Source organism: Schistocerca serialis, chromosome 7 (genome assembly GCF_023864345.2).
Source record: "Schistocerca serialis cubense isolate TAMUIC-IGC-003099 chromosome 7, iqSchSeri2.2, whole genome shotgun sequence".
Classification (NCBI taxonomy): Eukaryota; Metazoa; Arthropoda; class Insecta; order Orthoptera; family Acrididae; genus Schistocerca; species Schistocerca serialis.
The window spans coordinates 414,746,934-414,754,782 of record NC_064644.1 but is presented as its reverse complement, the minus strand read 5'-3'; positions in this window follow the sequence as shown (position 1 = coordinate 414,754,782).

Here is a 7,849-nt window from a genome sequence, read left to right as displayed (position 1 = left end):
TTTATTGTTATTGACGACAATGACGTCCATTGATTCTTAAGAGTGGAGCATGGACAGTTGATTGAGGATTATCAGGAAAGAGAATTGCTGTGGAACAAGTCATGGAATGATTGTTTAAATAAAACATCAAGGCACAATGTCCTACAAGTACCTGGAGCCAAGTGTGGACTTGGCTTGGAGGGAGTAACGAACAAGATTGTTAACCTCCATTCCATTTCTGTTACGGACTACGAAAGCTACCTGAGTAGGAAAAGGAAAAGTGGGGCAGATGAAAGTTATTTGGCAAAGCGGTTTATCTGTCCATAGCTCTTGAACGACACGAGTAAGCCACTACCCACAAGTGACAAAGTGAGAAATTAATTTTTATTTTGTTTTGTAGTGCACCATTTTTGTTCAAGTGGGAGTTTATTTATTTATCTCTTACTCCATCGACCCAACTGATAAACTCACTGAATATAGAGTGTATCAGTAAATAACCTGTACATAGTATTAAAGTAGTCAATCATACAAAAGTAATACTCGATTTGTGTATTAAACATATGTGGTAAGAATGACAGATTACAGCCAACATTAGATCCAGAATGTGAAAAACAAATAGAAAACCAACGAAAATAACAATAAATATTACATGAGTATGGTACTTACATCATTGCTCAAACTTATACTATAGTATATCACACTCAAACTTTCTGGTCCATAGAACTATTAGGTTTTTCATTGTGGCCAAAAAGCTCTTCCAAACTGTAAAATGATATTTCCAGTAGAAGTTTCTTCAGATGTTTCCTAAAAGAGGAACAGTTATCAAATTTTCATTTAATATCCGGAGGGAGAGCACTAAAGACTTTTGCACCAGACAACTGCACACCCTTTTGCACCATCATCAGGTTTTTACAATCATTGTGGAAATCGTGCTTCCTGCTAGTATCATATCCAAAGTATTCACTATTTCTTTAAAAAAAACTGAATATTTTTGCTGATGAAACACATAAGAGAAAATATGTACTGGAAGTAACAGTAATAATTTTTAGTTTCTGGAAAAGTTTTCTACACCTACAGCTAGAGTCAACTCCGCTCATTATTCCCATAACACGTTTTTGGGCCAAGAGTATTTACTTTGCTACTATCTGGTTTCCCAAAAATATAATACCATATGCTATAAGAGAGTGGAAATATCCACAGTACACTACTTTCATTGCATCTGTATTTCCACCCTTGGAGAGAACTCATAGGTCAAAAATCGATGAGCTGACTGTATTCTGAAGATTTATTATATGATGAGACCAGTTTACTCTGGAGACAATTACAACAACTAAAAACTTTTGTTTCAACTCTTTCTATTGACTCTATGCCATACTTAACAGTTAACTCATCCTCAGTTTTAGCATTTACAGTGAACTGAATATAAATTGATCAGTTGGTTGCAAGATCAGTTTTACATATATTTGCCATGCCAGTGAGAGCTTCTTTCTGGTTAGCCATCAAATATTCAAAAAATTGTTTCTCTTTTTTTGGTATCAGTTGGTGGTTATTGTGGAATTCTTGGTTCAGGTATAAGACCTTTATCAGAGCAAGTTATGTTACCCCATGAAGCTGCATTATAGTGTCTTACATACCATAGAGCCACGTGAAACTTGTTACAGAAGGACTTCTTTTGTTATTTAAGGACATTTATTATAAAAGTTTCTTTGAATTTCCCTCTAAAAATGAAACAAGCCACTCACCGCATCGTTTTAACTAGGTAGTCAATGAAACAAATCTGTATGATGTTTTCTCTCTATTTTCTGTTCTTTATCCGTCATTATATAGATTTTGAGTGGCTGTTCATGTTGTGAAGTGTAAATTTGCTATTTATAAACTATATAAACAATTTGAAAGTAAATATTATTGTAATATAAACAAGTTTAAAAAGTAAGAGTGAAGACTTGTCAGGTAGGCAGTGGCTGGCGAAATAAAGCATGATGTGCTTTGGAATGGCTGTATAGTGTGTACTGATAAACGTGTGAACAAAATAAGTTACTTTGATCGTTTAACGAGATTAAGTTAAACATTTTATGGTGTGTATATGTGGATTAGTAATTGTTCTCGGTGAGTAACTAAAAATACGGCGATCTGTTGAAAGAACAGGGACATATTGTGCTTTGAAACTAACTAGTGCACAATGGCCGCGACCAGTTCGGAAAATTTGAATTCTATATACGAAATAAGTGAGGAAGCGTGGAATAAACCATGTTCCTGTAACAAAACAGCAAGAAAAGGCGTGTGTTGTGTAAAGTGTAACAGGAAATTCCATTACTCGTGTGTAAATTCAAGGAATAGAGAGAAAAGCTGGAAATGCAGTGATTGTTTTCGTACTGACGGTGACGATATGGACGAAATCAAAACAGACCCGTTAAAAACGTGTGTGTGCGAAAAGTTACAGAATGAACTCAGAATAGTAAGAAAGGAACTTCAGTATTCGAAAACAATTATATGTTTGCTAACAAACGAACTACAGAAGCGAGAATCAGGCAAGATAGAAATGTGCAAAAACTACAGATTTGATGCACCCAACATAAATCACGATTCACAACACAGTGTGCATACCACAACACAGAACGCAGTTCAAAAAGGAAATCAATCTATGGGTGCAACAATGAAAATGCAAACCTTTGCTCCTGAGAGTCAGTCAGTGAATAGGAGACCCAAAATATTCGTTGCCTCAGATAGCCATGGCAGAGACTGTGCAAGAAACATTTTAAACTTAGCTTCAAATAAATATGATGTTGAAGGGAAGGTGATACCAGGTGCCCCCACTAGTGTAATTCTAAAAAAATGCAATGACCTCCATAAGTTGACAATTGAAGATTTTGCAGTTATCTGGGCAGGGGCTAACGATGTAGCAAAGAATGAAGCCAAGTTGGCAATTCGTTCACTACATAAAGCCTTGTCAGCATTACAAAATACAAATACAAAAGTGATTGTAGTTGGTGTACCATGTAGACATGACCTGCCTGAAAGGTCTTATGTAAACCAAGAAATTCAATCTGCAAACAGAAAACTAAAAAAAATAGTGAAAGGCTTCCATAACACTTGTTTTATTGATACTCCTAGTAACAAGGAGCTTTATACAGCACATGGACAACACTTTAATGCAACTGGTAAAGAACTAATTGCCACAAGGATTTATGAATCAGTGGAAACAAACAGGAAAGTGTACAAAACAGCAATAGAACCTAAATGAAAGGATACTGAAGTCTCAGATAAAGAATCAGTGAGAATTGTTATTGACACAACTCCAGCATAAATAACAACAGAATCCTAAAAAGTGAACTCTGTTTGTGGGGAGAGGACAATTATTCAAGCAATAAATTTACCCAAGAGGACAGTGCAAAAGTTTGAAGAAGCAGCAAATAAGGTGGCAGGAAAGAAGGCACCATATAAGAAGAGAGACCTACTTGCAAAAAGAAGAACAGCAAATCAAGCTCAAGGGATGAGAATACCAACACGTGGAGTACGGCAGTCAACCCGAAAAAAGAAACCACAACCGAGGGACCAGGATTTTTGGTGGGATCAGCAGTGGTTTCACAGATGAAAGCAGTTAACAAAGTGAGTCATCAAGTGGATGAACAGGTATGTGACTATCATAACACACATGATCACAGTGCATCAAGATTAAAGACATTAACGGAACCTACAACTTCAAATATAAAGTTAAATTGCTCTCAGAGGAATACAGACAGAGACAAACTACTTACTTTTCTACAAGTTAACATACGTTGTATTAGAAATAAAATTTTAGAATTAGAACATTTATGTAACACTGAGCATGTAGATGTTATATGTGTATCTGAGCACTGGTTAACCCAAGAACAAGTAAATATGCTTGTTCCCCAACGGTATGTTGTGGGAGACATGATATGTAGAAAACAGAGAAAGACTGGTGGGGCGGGAATTTTTGTCAAAGAAGGAATAATGTTTTCCAGAATTGATGTATCTACATACTCCTCAGAGCTAGATGGGGAGTTTAGTTGTGTAAAACTAATGAATGAAAATATAGTGGTAGTTAGTCTATATAGGTCGCCAGATGGTGATATAAATTTGTTTATTGAAAAATGTGAATTAATAATTTAAAAAATATTGAAGAGTAAAACGAGAATTGCTATATGTGGTGATTTCAACATAGAAATGGTAAACACACAGACACCAGTTGCTAGGACATTTTTGAATATGCTAAGATCATTAGACCTATATTGTACAAATAACTGTGCCACACGTAAGAATGCCTGTGTAGACAATGTTATTGTGAATTTCCATAGGGAGGATTTTACAGTTAGACTTGCAGGAAGTGGACTTGCATATCATGAGCCACCACTCCTTACCCTCTGTAAGAGGCAGCCAGTTAAAACTGAAGAATGTAAAGTAGTAGTGGTACGAAGACAGAAGGAAGAGTACATAAATATGTTTGTTGATAGATTAGGAAGTGCAGATTGGGACTTTATATATAATTGTCAATCTGGAAAAAGGGAAGCTGAAATTAGCTTTGGCAACTTCTTTAAAAAGTACGCAGATTTATGGTATTCTTGCTCACCAGTAAAAAAAATTAGATATCCAAATGAAAAGAAAAAGAAAAGTCACACAAGAGCTAGCAGAAATTAGAGGAAACTTGCATATGCTGTACCAGATGCATAAACAAGCCTCTGACCAAGGGGCAGAACAGAGTGTGAACATTCATAGGTCATATCTCAAACGCAAAAAATACTATAAAGCTAAACTTCTTCTGGCAAAAAAGCTAGCAGTGGAGAACTATATAGAAAGAGCTCCCAATAAATGCAAGGCAGCCTGGCAAATAATAAAGCAAGAGAATACACCGAAATGCACAGAAACAGCTCTGCTTGATCCTGAAGAATTAAACGAGTACTTTTTAAACTCAGTTAAAGAAATAAGTAACAGTATCAAAGCAACAAATTCATCTGCAATGAACCTTGTTGGAACACCACTGCCTGTTAACCTGGCATTTCAATGGAGGGCTGTCACACCTGCTGATGTTATAAAAGCTGTATCCAAATTTTCAGGTTCTAAAAGTATGGACTGTTATTGGTTATCAAATAACATAATTAAAAAGACAATACACTCAATCGCCAAACCATTAGCTTATATTTTTAATAAATGTGTAGAATTTGGAGTTTTTCTGGATGCACTCAAGGTATCAATAGTTGTCCCAGTTTTTAAAAAAGGAGACAAACATCTCCCCCAAAGCTAAAGACCAGTCGCCATTGTTCCAATATTCTCAAAGGTATTTGAGGTGTTGATACACACACAAATAAGCAACTTCTTTGAAAAACACAATATCCTATGTAACAATCGGTTTGGCTTTCGAAAGGGGAAGAACACAACAGGGGCCATCTTGGAAATCATTGACCAAACCTTAACAGCTTTTGAAAATAATAACATGGTATCACTGGTATTATGTGACCTAAGCAAAGCTTTCGATTGCATTCCTGTTGACATACTATTGGGGAAACTAGAGTTTATGGGGTGAGAGGGAGCACTTTATCTGTGATAAATTCTTATTTAAGTAACCGAAAACAATTCGTTTCAGTCAGAAATTTAAATTCTTCCATCATGGAAATCAGCACAGGTGTACCACAAGGGTCTATCCTTGAACCCTTCTTCTTCATTGTCGCTATTAATGATTTACCTAAAAATATAGCTCACCCTGTTGTGTGTTATGCTGACAATACAACACTACTTACCACACATCAGAACATTTCAGATCTGAATAACCTAACAAAAGAAACACTAGATAAGGCCCTGGACTGGTTTGCAGCCAATAAGCTCCTATGCAACCCTGACAAAACACAACAACTTTTAATGGAAACATCAAATGAAGTAGGCAATAAGTCGGTAAACTCTTAGGTATTCACATTGACTCAAAACTATATTGGGAGGAACATGTCAATCATGTATGTGAAAAAATATCTCAGGTGGCATACCTTCTCTTGAAACTAAGGGAGGTAGTGAGCTTGGAGTACCTCAGGGTGACATACTTTGGGCTATTCCAGTCACATATTTCATATGGTCTTATTATATGGGGGCACTCCCCTCACATCAAAAACGTATTGAAATTACAAAAAAAAGTCATACGTATAATATGTAAAAGAGGTCATAGGGAGCACTGTCGTCCTCTTTTCTCCAGACTCAGAATACTTACAACTATAAATTTATACATCTATGTGTCTGTACTCTATATTAAAAATAATATTTCAGAATTTATTGCCAGAAAGGAAATACACGAACACAACACCAGAGCGAACGGTAATTTAGACATACCGCACCACAGATTAACGAGAACAGGAAATTCCCACAAAGTTAACCCACTCAAAATGTTCAATAAACTGCCAATTCATGTTCAGTCTATGGATACAAATTCTTTTGAAATTAAGTGGTACAGCTGGCTGTCAGATCATCCATTCTATGACATTAAAGAATTCTTTGAGATGCCTGAGGAGAATATAAGCATTTAAAAGTTGTCTGTAGTTAAACATATTATTTTGTGCTGTGGTTAATCGTGTGTAATTACAAAGTTTATACTACAAACAATAAAATACCTTATTATATTAGATTATAAGATAGCTTGTTGCGTTAGCTTTTAAAAGCTATCATTTGTAATTTGGTACACTGCCATGCTTCAAATGTATTTATAATGTATTGACAGAAGTTTATTTTGTTATTCTGTATGTACTAGTACATCTTGTATGACGAAGCCAATATCATTGTAAAATGATCTATGGTGAATAAAATTCTTGAAATTCTTGAATGCATGCTATTATTCCATGTGCTGCATAACAAAGTGTATCAAATAGTTACTAACTGAAATGTCTCCTTAATGTTGTTAGTATTGGTCTGACAACTTCCAAACATTTTTATAATTATTAAAATTAAAGAAGTATTGTCATATTCTTTAAAGATTGTGCCACATTATCGTTATAGTACATTTAAAAATATGTAAAAATAATATTTTATTAAATTTTTTGGTTTGAAGTTTTTAATTTATACACCAAACAAACACAGCACATCACCTTTGAGCTGAGTAGCTATACATTCACTCTTTTAGCTTGCGACTTTAATGAAGTACACCAATGGCTTAATATGAAGTTTTAGCAACTGTAACGTAAATTCCGTTGCTTTTGATTCTGTTTTTATACATTCCACACGCTTCTTCAATATATGTCAGGTGTGGTGGCAGAAACTGGTGCCCAGCATGCTATGGAATGCAGACAATGAGAAATGAATGATCCAGAAACAGCAGAACTGTAACATCAAAAAGACCATGAAAGAAAGAAAGCAAACTAACATAAGTTAATAGCTGAGAAAAAATAGGTCGTTTATGACAAACACAAAAAAGGATGGAAAAAGATTCAATACACACTTGCTCCTTATACGATTGTAAATCCAACATTAAAAATGTCACCTAGCACATTAGGTAAAGCTAAAGCTAGGATAAGGAGAGGCCTCCCAAAATGTCCTTCCAAGCATGCAGAAGTAATTGACAGAAATCATTAAATCCTTTTCATCTCAAAAACTTAATTTCTTCGGAAGTTGGTGGATTTACTGCTAGGCATGTGAAACCAAAACAGTTAGTATTTGCAAGAAAAACGAGAAGGGATTCTTTGCCAAATCTAATAATGGAGGAAGTTATACAGTTTTAAGAAACATACGATATAAGTTGGCAGTGTCCATGTAAAAACGAATTCATTTCTATTAAATGTGGTAAAGAGCATAGTCAGGAGAGATTTTTGATACAATATTAAAGAAATCTATTCTGCAGAGAGTGTGAAGAGTTAAGCAGTGGAATCTCAAAATTCAAAGG